The sequence below is a fragment of the Ambystoma mexicanum genome, chromosome 5q (assembly GCF_040938575.1).
Source record: "Ambystoma mexicanum isolate Mex_15411 chromosome 5q, UKY_AmexF1_1, whole genome shotgun sequence".
NCBI classification, from domain to species: Eukaryota; Metazoa; Chordata; class Amphibia; order Caudata; family Ambystomatidae; genus Ambystoma; species Ambystoma mexicanum.
The window spans coordinates 1,182,469,886-1,182,483,425 of record NC_090933.1 but is presented as its reverse complement, the minus strand read 5'-3'; the positions used below and the strand labels follow the sequence as shown (position 1 = coordinate 1,182,483,425).

Genomic DNA, 13,540 nt, shown 5'->3' with positions numbered 1-13,540 from the left:
TCACACATAAAGCCAAGTGAATGGAAGTCTTAGAATGAGTCTTTCCTACTTGTATGCAATTTTGACCTTGTTCTCCTGCCTACCCCTTTTTGGGGATACTACGAAGGCTCTTTGTGGCTCCAGTTCCTCCTTCACATGAGAATGTCATTGGATAACAGAGGTTATACTAGGGGGTATGCTATGATATGATAGGTTATTTATAACGTGCTTCATACTCAGAGGTTTCTAAGCACAGACCCGGGAATCGAAACTGTGGTGCTCTGGGTTTTCTTGCTTCCAAGGAGAGCATGCGCCCCTGAGCTATCCTCCAGGGACAAAGAGAGGCAGAACGTTGTTCTCTCCCAACAGCCAGCATTCAGTTGTGCTCACCACATGAAACAGGCATTGTCATTCTCCCCCTCTCAGTCCACTCTGTAGTCCAAATGGTAATAGGGGGCCGAGGGTTTTATTTATTTAGTTATTTATTTATAGTGCTTTTGTTTGGCACGTATACATCAGAAAGTGTTTCCAAGCGCCACAAGACAAAAACAGGGGGAACAGGGGAGAAGATAAGAGTAAAAACTGTCCTACTAGGACTTGTGACAGACGGATTGTGCAAGTGCAATAGCAGGAAGTGAAGGGAGAGGGAGGAGGGAGAAGTGCATGGGGGCAAGGGACTGGGAAAGTGCTAAGGGAGGCCCCAGAGGGCAAGTGCTCAGGGAAGTATGAGGGACAGCTAATGTGAGGGAGAGGGGGTGGACTGGACTCGGTAGGCTGGTAGGGGAAGGGTGCCTGGGTGCAAGTGCTGGCAAGAGGGGTAAGGGGGAGACTGGCCAGAAGAGGGCCTGGGCCCAATAAGGCTCAAGGGTTGAGAAGGCTTAGTGAGGGAGCAGAAAGTCTGAGGTGGGGCACTTGATCTGTGCGTATAAGGCTGCCAGCCACCTATTCTCAGGCCTCGCCTGTGTGTCCATTAGTCTTAAGTACGGAGGGGCGCATTGTATTTGTGCAGGAACAATCATGTGATGCTCAGGGTGGGTATTTGATGGTGATTCATGACGCATTTGTATTGTATCTGGGCACACGAGGCTGCACTAACTCCATGATGGTGGCAGCTAAGCATGTATGGCTCTACAATACATAGCATGACTATGACTGGCATGTAAGACTACAACTGGCACCTGATGGCAGTAACTGGGCATAGGGGGCTATTCTGGCAGATTAACTGATTGTCCCTGGCCTATGGTGGCTTTGCTGGGTATTCTCTTGGCATATCATGGCTGAAACCCTAGCATATGAAGGCCAGCATCCTAGTTTCTATATGATTGGTTTAGTATCTGTGTATTGTTTTATTTTTCCTACAGTTATCCTACGTTTGTTTGTTAGCAATTCTATCATGCAACATGATGGTGTCCGGGTCAAAACATGTCATGCCTTTTCCTGTGATGTCATTAGAGGAAACAGTTAATTATATCACTTTCTAGGAGGTCCTTATGTCTGTGAATGGACATTGGCATGAAAAGCAAATATAACTAAAAGAGCACTTTTGCCATAATCGGTCTTATTCACTTTGTAAATATAAAAATACTGCCAATGCAATTATTTTTGTCCCGTATATGCCAACAGCAGGCCCTACGGTACTTCCGTCACATCCTAACGACCAGGGGATGGAAGAAGAAGCATGAGTTGCAGTGGGCAAAGTGCAGGGCTTCACATCTAAGCAATGCCAAAATGCAGTGAGCAAATCAAGACGACTACATGCTGTGTTGGGCAGTGGGTCGACACCATATCCAATATTTGATTGGTATTCAATAGGTCTAAAAAGAGAGAAGAGGCTTTTTCAAGGCAGTCCTAAAAAAAAAAATACATGGCCGAAATCTGTTTGTTGTCCCAATTTTCTCTTTTCTTTCCCCCAAATACCTTCAGTAGATAGTTTGTGCACACAGTATCTATGAGCTATTTCTGCAACCTTTTATATTCTGTCCGCGAGCCGGTCACAATCCATCATAATGGTTTTAGCAGAATCACAAAGGTTTGCAAGTCCCAAAAGGGGATCATTTTATATAATCATTGTCGCTACATCTGATGTGTCCACGAATGTTTTTCTCTTCACTCCTATATCAAGGATCTGCCTTAAACTCTTTTGTCCTGGCCAAATACGTGCTTGCAGGCCGGCTTTGCTTCCTATAAATTGCGCCCATATAGCGTTGGACTATAATTTGCTGGGTGGCCAATGTGGAAACACGCAAAGGAGGAAACTAATATTTTTAGAACATTATAACGTAAACTGCGCGGTGTATTTTTGTCATGTCTCATCATTTTGGCCACCTCGGCCCTTTTTGTAATGTGTTAAATAGTAAGCTGTGCCGCCTCGCGGCTACACATCTTCGGCCATATACTGTTCTTAAAAAGCATGCATTTATTGACATTGCTGCCCCCTTTCATCAGGGACTGACTTCGCCCACACCCCGTCCCTGCAGTGGAGGGAAGGGGAACATGGGAGTTAAGCCTTAGGCAGATCCCTCGCTGCGCCTGGGTGTCGATCTCTTTGTGGCGGGGGTATTTCCAGCCCTCTGTAATACTGTGGGAGCAAGGATGGCCCCAGCCAGGCGGCTGGGGCTGAAATCAAACCAAGAAAAGATCAGAGAGCTTTTTTAGAAACCCACCAGAGGGGAAACAGAGAAGGCACGCCGACCACCTGTTCCAGAGGCACAAGCCCGACTTGCCTCGTGTAACAGGGAGCTTTTCTCCGCTGTCACCTTTTTGCCCACAGCGCCCGCTCTGACAAGTGCATTTTCTGAACCTGCTTTTGGAATGTTCCTCGTTTCTTCAGGTGGGCGCCACGTGCTGCCTGTCCACCGCCATCCCTTCTCCACCTGTCACTCACTCCCCAGTCGCCTCCTCCCCTCTCCGCCATCCCAAGTTATTTCAGATGCCCTGTAAAGAGACAGAAATACTCTGAAAAGTTGGTCTATAATTGGACGGGGCTGTCAAGCCTCTACCGCTTTCTTTTCACTCGCTACATGTGGTTGGCTTCTGAAACGCAATCCCTCCAGAGCCTCACCCACCCTTCTAACATGCCCCCCTGTCCTCAAGAGCCCCACCCTCTATCACTCACACCAGCGCTTTCCCTCCACTGACCGCCACTCGCCTATTTCGCTTTCAGTTCGCCGCCCGGCAGCACGAACAGCGCCTTGCCTAACTGAGCAGCTTTCCGGCGCTGTCAGTCACGGCTTTGCTATTTTCGCATCCCTCCAGACTCGTACGCTCCCTAACTCTGCTCGGGGATGTGTGAGCGGTGACTTACTTCAACGGACAAGGACAGCTTTCCCGGGTCTTCAATACTTCCGTGCCAGTACACTTCGGTGCCAGTACACCTCCGTGACGGCGATTGCATCTGTGGTGTCCTGGTATCTTTGCGCTAGTTCAGCTGAATGCCATCGGGAAGCCGGAGTTTGAGTCCCGTGAGCAGTTGTTTTCGTCCAGGTAAGGACAGCATTTTTCGCCCTGTACGTGCAGGGAACGCACACACCTGGGTTCACTATTTGCCTAGCGCCACACCTGAAGCTTCTATGCGCTGTGATAACGTTCAGTCGCGTCTGCAGTTGGGACCAGAACGCAACATGAAGGAAAGTTGTGTTCGAGTGTTTGCTTTTCGGCGGATCTCTTGTTGTCTTGTACATGCACGCGGGGAAACGCAGCACACATGAATTGTGTTTTCGTGTTAGTTTTATTCTCTGAATATAGCGACATCACCTGTTCTTGATTCACAAAAGCTTTCTTTCAAAGCTTGGGTTTTGCGAACCCTGTACCTTTGCTCACTTTCTAAAATGAAATAAGTATTTTCGAACGTGTGTCACTGTGGATTAACCCTTTAGAGTCCCTAATTCTAACGGGCTGCGGATGTGTTTGTGTGCGTGTTGTGTGTGAGACGTCAGGGGTGGACATTCTAACACACATGACAGATGTCCTCCGTTCCTGTCCCGTCTGTCAGTGGCGACCCACGACCCTCCCCGTGAATGCGAGGTGCTGCGCTTGGCGAACACAGGCTCTTTTGTCTCGCTTTAAAACTCTCGAATAAAACGTTCTCACGGATAAATGGGACTGGGGGCACGAGAGATCAGCGCGCAGTGCCCCCTCGTCCGCTACCCACCCACCAATCCCTAGGATGGTGTGGCCCGATTATGAACCATTAGAAGGAGTTTCCCTGGCAATGTCAGCGTCGGCCTCTCAAAGAAACGTTGCATAGTTTGCTCGAATGTCCCGAAGCCCTGTGCTGCTTAGAGCACTTCTGCGGATCTGGGAGTCTGAGTGGAATTCCTGCTCTGCCCAGACGCGCCGTGTGATCTTTGGCAACCCACATTGCCTGCTTCTTACCTTTTCTCTGAACTGATCATTCTGATTATTAAGCTCCATTTAATTTTTTTAAACGGTTTATTTGTTTATGGCGCCTCAACAGAAGTAATAACTGTTTTGCATATTCTTGAGAATCAAGGGTCACAGCTCAATAGATCACAACCTTAAATGACTTATCACAATCAACTTTTGTTTTACATCTGCATGAAAGTGATCTCTACTTTTAACAAAAAGCTGCATTTTTAATCTTTGATTTCTATCAACAGAGCCTTGCAAATAAGTGCCTTTCCATTAGGTCATGCTGTAATCCCACTTTATTGCATGGGTACATTTTATTTGACATACAATGGTTGAACTCCCTCACTTGGGCGTACACAGATAGATTTTTAGAAAGCAACCTGGCCCATTGAGACCTTGCTTGACTGGTCACAACTCTGAATATGTAAGGCCAGAAGTGCTGGGGCAGAGTCAATATCATGGCATGTCACCAAAGCCTCCCGGGACAGGCTGGCCCATAAAATGCACTGGCTAACCAGCCAATTTGGACTGATTGCACAAAGTACACAGACTCGTCGTTAGTGGAAAAGGTTACAAGAAACACTTACCTGGCACCCTGGCCTTACAGACTAACAGACCAATGAACAATCGCCAAAAACAATTAAATAAATAAACAATTAAAATTCATCACTTCCTGTCCCTTGCTCCCTCCCCTCAATTCCTCTCAACCTTCATTCCCACTTTCTCCCATCTTCTCCCCGAGGTCGTGCCCCTCCTCTTCCCCCTCTTTGTACCGCCGGGGTAGCCTTTTTGTGCAAACAGCACTACCCACCCTCCTTACAGCGATAATAATCCTTTGGCTTCAACCAACTGTGTCCCCGGCTAACTCCCAGCTATCCCCTATCCCTCCAATTTCTGAAGATCCCCAAAATTACCATCAATCTCTTCTTCAATGAAAGCCAGGCTGACCTGCCACATCACCAACAAGACACACCACAGTACAAATATTCCTTTCTTTCTAACTGCCCCGACCTGTCACCAGAAAGAAACCACCTACTCTCCTTATTACTCACCCCACCTAACCTGCACCCCCTAGAAGGGAAAATACTACCTTCAACCCAAAGTTAATAGGGTGGGTGGGTGGGCAACAGGGAATGGTGTTAACCGCAAAAACGTTGCTGAACCTTCTCCAGCACCCGTACATATAGCTAAGGGGGACAATCTAATCCCCGCCTGACTCACTGGTCGGTTTATCTACCAAAACCTCCCCGTGGAGCAACGCGTACTGCGTGCTCCCCCAGGGCCACCCTTTTCAATCGTCCCAACATCATACCAGTGAACTAGCCCCCTGTGAGTAGAGTCTGCCCCGTCCAGTCCGGGTTTTTATTCAAACAGAACTTTGCATTTTGGAACCTCAGGTTCATTTCGTCCCATTGCATGCATGGGACTGCACCTCCCAGCATGCAAAATGCTGCTGCATAAAATCCAGGACTGGTTGCAGGTGACCCTGATGATATGGGGCTATACTGAAGCTATGCTACAATCCTGACCACCTCTGAGAACGCAACGCTTACCCTCGGTGGTACAAGAGACAGCATCAACACCGCTACAAACACAAATAGGACCAGAATCCGGGTTTTAGGTGGTCATCTGGTAAAGCATGTCTATGGGCTGTCCTGCAGGATGATGAAGGTGAGATGGGGGTTGGTTCTACCTTTCCTGATGACTTTTAAAGTGTACCTTCTAAACACAAAAATACAAAATCCCAGTCAATAGAAACATTTGAGTTTCACCTCACAATCAGGTGAACTTAAGTTCATAGAACAGGAAACCACTTTCCCTCCAAAACATGACAATGCGCCGTCTTTCATTGGAAACATGTCAAATATAAAGACAAAATACAACCGTGCTGTGCTGTTGACCTTGAAGTTCCCCATGTAGAGGGGAGAGAGGTCCAAACATAACAGGACACCAGGCCCCGATCCTATCCACGAGGTAGGGTTCTAGCTCATTGATATAGAAGTCCACTTCCTCTTTGACCTTTCACCCCTTCTTCATATTGAAGGTCATGGATCTGGTGCAGAGATCCTGGAAGGCTAAACCCTGCTAAAGTCAATGTTCCACATCACAGTGTCCTAAGATGGACTGAGGCCAGCCCTCAACAGCTTGGGTAAATACAGCAACACATGCCATTGGTGGCTGCAGCCTTGTGCACAAACACAAGCCTTTCTCTCACAAAAAACACACATACTTTCCATTAAAATGGCCTGAGGTGAATGCACCACAAGCCTGCACCTCAGCTCGGAAGTCTTTCAAATGTGGCAACCTGCTCCACGTCGCTAAATCCAATTCTCGCTCTGCTGTCAAACACTCCTCTGACATCTGTTACCTCCTCAAAGAACTTGAACTGGATCTCCACGCTCTCACCAAGACATGGTTCACGACCGGCTCTGTAACAAGTTTTCACACTCTCTTCCATGATGACAAGAAGATCCTTTATGAGCACAGAAACAACCAAACTGGAGGTAGAGTAGCTCCGATCTTCCTAAGTGGCTCCCTGATTCTGTCATTCCTATGCAGGGCTACTCCTCCTTTGAATATCTGGACTGCAGGCTCTCTATCTCTCCTGGCTGTTCTCTGACTCTGGCCACTATCCACAGGCTACCTGATTGCCCTCTTCCTCTCAGAGTGGGCTGACCTCTTCTCTCCTTTCTTCTACCTCTCAACTTCTCCTCCTCAGAGACCTTTACATCCACCTAGATGCCCCTTATCCATCCTCTGGGCTTATCTGCAACCTTTGCAACACACTCTCTCTGTCGATTCTTCCCTCTGGTCCAGCACACTTTGTCGGACATACTTTGGAGGTTCTCATCTCCTCAGACATCCCCCTCTCTAACCCTCTCACCACTCCTATCTCTTGGACTGACCAATTTCTACTTTCCACTCACCTGAAACTCTCTATCCCTCAGGCAAAGCCCACCCCAACACTGCTACCTACCTTTGTGGTCATTCATCCCATGAAGCATGTGTCAGTGGATGCCTTTGCCTCTACTTTCTCTGCTCCTCCTACTCCTGTGGCTGACTCAAACTCTGACACAGCCCTCTCTAATTTCCATCTATCTATCTCCAACACTCTGGACATCATGTGAATCCGGCTGAAGGCTGCTTCCAAGTGCAACTCTTGTTGTGACTCCGACTTCGGCGTCCTGAAATGCAAGTGCAGGGTGGTTGAGAGGAAGTGCATCCTCTGACAAACTGGCTTGCCACCTGCTTCGAAGGCAATAGAGAATATCTCTGTCCTGTCCAAGAAGAGAGCCCATATTCAAGCCCGTGTCACTGTGGCCTCTAACAACACGGCCAAACTCTTCAAAATCTGCAAGGAACTGGCCATTCCAGCTGCAGTCTCTACCTCTCCTGTTCCCTCCCAGGCCCTCTGTACGGCTCTGGGCTCTCACTTCACCTCTAAAACTCAGGATATCCTGTCCTCTATCTACTCTTCCTCTCCCTCTTCCGCTCTTGGCCCACCATTGGTCACATATCCCTCCCCTCGTCCTTTCTCCTCTTTCTCTCTGACAACACCTGATGAGGTTTGCAGAAAAGTCCAATCTATGAAAGTTTTGTCCAAACAGGTGCTCCCCTGCTCCTCCAGAACCATCAAGGACCATATTGACACCCTCGCTCCAACATTGGCCGATTTCAGTAATCACTCTTTCGCCACTGTAACTTCCCCCTCTCCACAAGCACTTACTTGTGCACCCCCTCCTCAAGAGGCCATCTGCGGATCCTACCTGTCCGGCTAACTATCGTCCGATCTCTATCACCCCTTTCCTGGGCAAACTCCTGGAAAAACTGCCCATCACCCAGCTTACTCTCCACACTGAATCTGTTGGTTGTCTCTGTGACCATCAGTCTAGCTTCGGAGCTGCCAGAGGCATGAAAACTGCTCTCCTGAACACCCATGAAGATGTGGTATCTATCCTTGATTCCAGCATTCCTTCTGTCCTCATCCTCCTTGATCTCCCTTTGACACGGCCAACCACACCATCCTGATCAATCACGGATCAGGCACTGGAGGGGTTGTCCTCCTACCTCTTGGATCTCCCCTCCAAGGTCCAACTTGGTTCCTTTCTCTCCGCCACCTATCGCTCAACCTGTGGCATTCCCCAGGGCTCTATCCTCTTACCCTGGTTTTTCAGCCTCTATTTGGCCCCTTTGGCCTACCCGATCTCTACCTTCTCCTCAAACGTTCAGTGTTATGCAGATGACTCTAAACTCTCCTTCATACTCACCACAGCCTCCTCCCCTCTCTCGCTCATTCCTGATTGTCTATCCGTGATTCAGGATTGGTGCGCCTCCAACGATATCACCTTAATGCCAGTAAGACGAAGAACCTTCTCATTGGGACCCCTGCTCATTCGTTCCCTCTCTCACTCTGGCCACCCTCCTTGGGTCCTCTACCCTCGCCTTCCTGCAAGGCAAGAAACCTTGGTGTCATCTCCAACTCCACTCTCTCTTTCTCTCCTCACATCTCTGACGTTGCCAAGAAGTCCTACTGCCAGTTTCACATCCTCAAAGGTACGCTTCCCTTTCTCACCTTCCCCCAGAAGTTCACTGTGTCCAGAGCCCTGATTCTCTCTAGTCTGGACTGCTGCAACAGCCTCTTTCTCAATCTTCCATCCGGTACTCTCCATCCTCTGCAACAGACTTATCCAGAACAGGACTGCAAGACTTATCCTTGGCCTCAAGTCTGGGGACTGTATCTCTCCAGCCCTGAAATCTCTCCACTGGCTCCCCGTAGCTGCAAGGATCAAGTTCAAGACCCTTTGTATTGTCCACAAAGCTTCCTGGGGCCGGGCCTGAAATATATCCAACGGTATCCAGTTATAATATCGAAAAAAAAAAGTTGAATGCAAACATGTGGAAAAGAATTATGTCGAAACAAAATTTGAATGTGTTTTTTTTTTATTTGTATTTTGATTTTGGGTTAGGCTAGTAAAATTAAACGGCCGGTTGGGGGGGAACCCCCCATTAAAACATGTTTTTTTTTAAAAACACATTCAATTTTTTTTTTCTACATTTTTGCAGTCAACATTTTCGCTATAAACCATATCCAACACTCTCTTCCAAAATACCTTCCTTCTCGAGCCCTTCCCTCAGCTACCTCCAACGCTCTAGGTGTCAGACACTTATCCATGCAGAGAGTGGGGGAAGGGGTAGATCTCTCTCATCCAAGGGTGCCTTCGTCTGGAATGGACTCCCTACCCCTCTCAAACTTGAGCCGGACCACCTAAAGTTCTCAGAAGCAGCTCAAGACATTACTTTTCTCCTCAGCTTTCTCTCTCTCCTACCCTGCTGACCTTCTGACCTACATGTCTCCCTGCAATGACTGGTTGCTTGGCTACCCTCAGAGTCTCACAGGTTCTTTCTTGACCAGTCTCCCCTGCACTGCCTCTGGGCCTGCCATACACTTAGGAACTGTAACTGTAACCTCTACAGTCTCCTGCCTCCTTGCACTTACCCATAGCCGTGCTGCCCTGGTTGCACTTACTCAGAGAAATGCTGCCCTGCTTCCCCTTCCCTCTCATTTGCACCCCTTGTACTTCTCGTTTCTCGCACATGCACAATCTGAATGACACAAGGCCTAGTAAGATTGTTTCCTTGTCTTCCCTCTGTCTTCCCTCCTTTGTCTTGTCACGCCTAGAAACACTTGTGTACAGGCACGTTATACAATTCTTATCATATCATATCATACCAGCAGTCATGAGTTCATCAGAGCCTGCTGTCCATTGGAAGAGGCAACCTTCACCGGGAAGGAGAAGCTTTTGAATGGATATCCTACTGTGTCAGTATACATAAAGGACCATCAGTTGTTGTAATAAGTGGGGATGTGGGGTTCTAATTATTGCCTCCCACTTTTGGGTGAAAATTACAAATAAAGGAATTGCAAATTCATAATCATGGGTATTTATTGCATCTGGTGGCCCAGGAATACTGCATGATCTAAATTAATGATGACTTATTTGGAAAATGTTATTAACAAGGCAGTATTTTGTATAATGCCTATGTTTTATGCAACAGGTCTTATTCAGGAAAAATCAAACTGAACCTGGTTGGGCGAGGGATGAGTTTTCATATCATTTTTTATTAGGCTTTTTCTAATGGACTACTGATTGATTGCCAGATCTTTCTGTACTTTTGACAGTGTGTTCATGTCACTTATTAGGGTGTCCTCTTGGCAGTAGACTGGTACGGAGGATTTTTTATTTGGGGTGCCGCATTTGTCTAGTCTAAACATGATCAGGCAATTTGCAAAGAATGTATTGAGTAATTCTGATTCACCCTTGAGTTACCACTAGCGAGGGCTTTGCATTTACCCCTGATTAAGGGACTAATTCACAGAGCATTTTCCAAGGGGGTTGCGCCATTATAAAGCGCTTCTGTGAATCAGGCCCTTAGTCTCCCTAAATCAGGAGTATGTCAGAAATATGCATAGAAACCTCTTTTGTGACTAACATAGCCATCCCCTGGAGAAGGGCGCAAGATGAAGTCAGAGTTACTGGGACTCATTACAGGTCCGGCGGTAACCATGCAGGTGATACCGGCCGGTCGCTGCCGGACTCGCAAACATTTACCGGAGCCTGACTTGCCGGAAACACCAGGGGATTACAACCCCGGAGGCCGGGAAGTCAGGCACTGGTAAAATGTTGTTCCCCATTCCCATAGAGTCCAATAGGACTCTATGGGAGTGGGGACCACGGAAACAGTGGTACCGGTAATAACGGTGACGGTGCTTCCGCAAAACTCTGTGTGCAGCTACCGGTTGGACCAGCAGGTCAGACCTGCCAGGTGGGAGGGCTCCCGCCTGGCAGAGTTATAGTCCGGAAACAACGGTGCTGGCAAGCTTACCTGCACCATTTTTTCCGGACGGGCATGCTTGTAATGAGGCCCACTGTGTAACATTTTGAATCACATTGCTATTTGTTGCTGAAGGTCCATCGATGGAACTCGAAATGACAATCTCAGCCTAGGATTCGCACAGGCAAAGTGTTGGTTCACAGAAGGCTTTCCCTGTTCATATTTTTTTTACTCTGCTTCAACCAACGTGGGCACAGATTGATGGAAACAGTGAGAATCAATCTTGTTTGACATTGTTTGGCATACCTGTAAAAGATGAAAGGAAAATGAGATAGGTGACCTAAGCAGCCATGCAATCAACTCTCCTGCTAAGGCACTATGAGGATGTATACATGTGTGAAAATCACAGTGCAAAGTAAACACCGGTTACCAGATATTTGGGATTCCAGGCAGTACTGTAATGATGCTTGCTTAGTTGTACATGATATTCTCTGGAGAAAAGCTCACCGGCAATGTGCTAGCCTTGGAAGCATAACGACACGGAGCAACACAGGTTCGATCCCCAGGCCCGTGCTTAGTAACCTCTGGGTATTAAGCGCGTTATAAATAACCTATCATATCATATCATATGTAATGTGACTGGGACAAAGTGGCTACTGCTTTGCATGAGTAGTGGCTGAAACCCCTACCCAGACCCACACTACAACGTAACCAGAAATGAACCCACTAGAAATGGCGAAACAGGCACAGCGTGAATGGAACACTCCCTCGCCTCTTGATGTAATGTGGGTCAAGGGCAGGGTATTATCCTCAGCCGGGGTGGAGGTGTCCATGAAAGAGGCATCCAAGCAACAATAGCACTGTAGTACCAAAATAAAAGAACTTCCAACCAGAGTTCTGCAAAAAAAAAAAAAAGAGTCTTTCATTACACTAACAATGCAAACACGCTAAGGATAATACTAATGACCCAGCCCTATAAAAGAAGAAACAGAATGTGCAAACTTTCAAATGAAAGAGGCACTCTGGGTCTGAAGACAGGGGCAGCAAGGCAATAGTCTTTGCAGCACTGTTCAAGTTCCAATGTCTTTAAAAGGTATAGAGTGGGGTCTTACGTTGTTAGGGTGGTCCTTAGAGCAGGCCAAGGGGACATACAACGTATCAGTAACTTTATCTTCCTCTTGGGAGGATCAGCAGCAAGGTTTCTGGACACTTCTCAGTGGGTCCAAATGGCATTAAGAGGGTTGATGTCGGTGTTCTCAATGGATTGTGTTGACGTCGAGACAGTCAAGCCATTTCAAGATAGTTCAACAATGCTGTGTGACCATGTTGCAGTAATCAGCTTGAATAGGCTGAAGAACAGGTCAAGTCAGCATCTCAAAGTGGTCAAGTTTGTTTGACAACATTCAACCAATGTGATGTGGATTGGCAGCAGTGATAGGCCGAAAAAAGCTTAAAGGCAAGCAGTGATCGAGTCAGTGACCCCAAGGATTAAAGTAGTTACAAAAAGTATCAAAGGAAGGTCTGGGGGTAATGTGGTTGCTCAAAAACGTACTTGAGTGTTCTCAAAAGTGGTCTGAGATGGGAACCAGAGCTCAGAGCTATTGCTTGGCTTTCTGGTTGCTGGGCCAAACTGTTCTTATCTCTTGGGATAAGGCTGCAGCTTTCCCTGCCTTTAGGCCAGTAAGGTTGCCAGAGAGCATGTAGGGGCTACCACCTTCAGTGACCAATATCTGTGTTACCAGTGTTCAGACAACAGGCAGGCCCTTCCCAAACAACAATTCACCCACAATGACCCTCTGGAATTGGTGAGGGGAGGATCTTGCTCCCTCCCTAGGTTCTTTATCTTCACATCTATGGGAAATGACTTTGGACAGAAGACTTGGGCAGGCTGTACCCCAATAAAGTTCCAGGTGAAACGTTCTTATTCTGATGTCCGAAGATGACTCAAATACGATTCAGCTTAAGGTGGGTGGAAAGTCTTACCATGTTGCATGCTCCATTGCCACAGCAAACATGTCAATTTCAAGCATTCTGTAAGAGACCATTCCTGGCTGCTGTGACAAGAGTTGTTGCCTGGTGATATTTTGTATGCAGGAAGTGGAAAGCAATTACAGGAAATGTGAGTGGTCTAAGAAGTTTCAAGATGGTAGAACCTCTCTCTTGTTTGTACCTACTCCCCTTGGACTACTCTAATATATCCCTCCGAGCTGCCTGGCCCACTTCAAAAGGACTCCAGCGAATACCACCGTGGTGTTCCCTCTCCATTGTCTCGGCACAGCTTACATCTGAATCACTGGTTCTCAGCAAACTCCCTTGGGTATATCCTGTCTGCCTGGGAAGATGCCAATCCTTCTCA

At 47.5% G+C, this 13,540-nt stretch overlaps 1 protein-coding gene across 1 annotated transcript in view; it reads left to right on the top strand.

The window, feature by feature from the left end:
* The first annotated feature begins 3,029 nt into the window (after positions 1–3,029).
* Positions 3,030–13,540, top strand: part of COL22A1 (collagen type XXII alpha 1 chain) — a 1,250,061-nt gene continuing 1,239,550 nt past the window's right edge. Inside the window, exon 1 of the mRNA XM_069621676.1 lies at positions 3,030–3,462. The gene's annotated coding sequence lies outside the window, so the exon portion shown is untranslated. The remainder of the gene's footprint in view (positions 3,463–13,540) is intronic.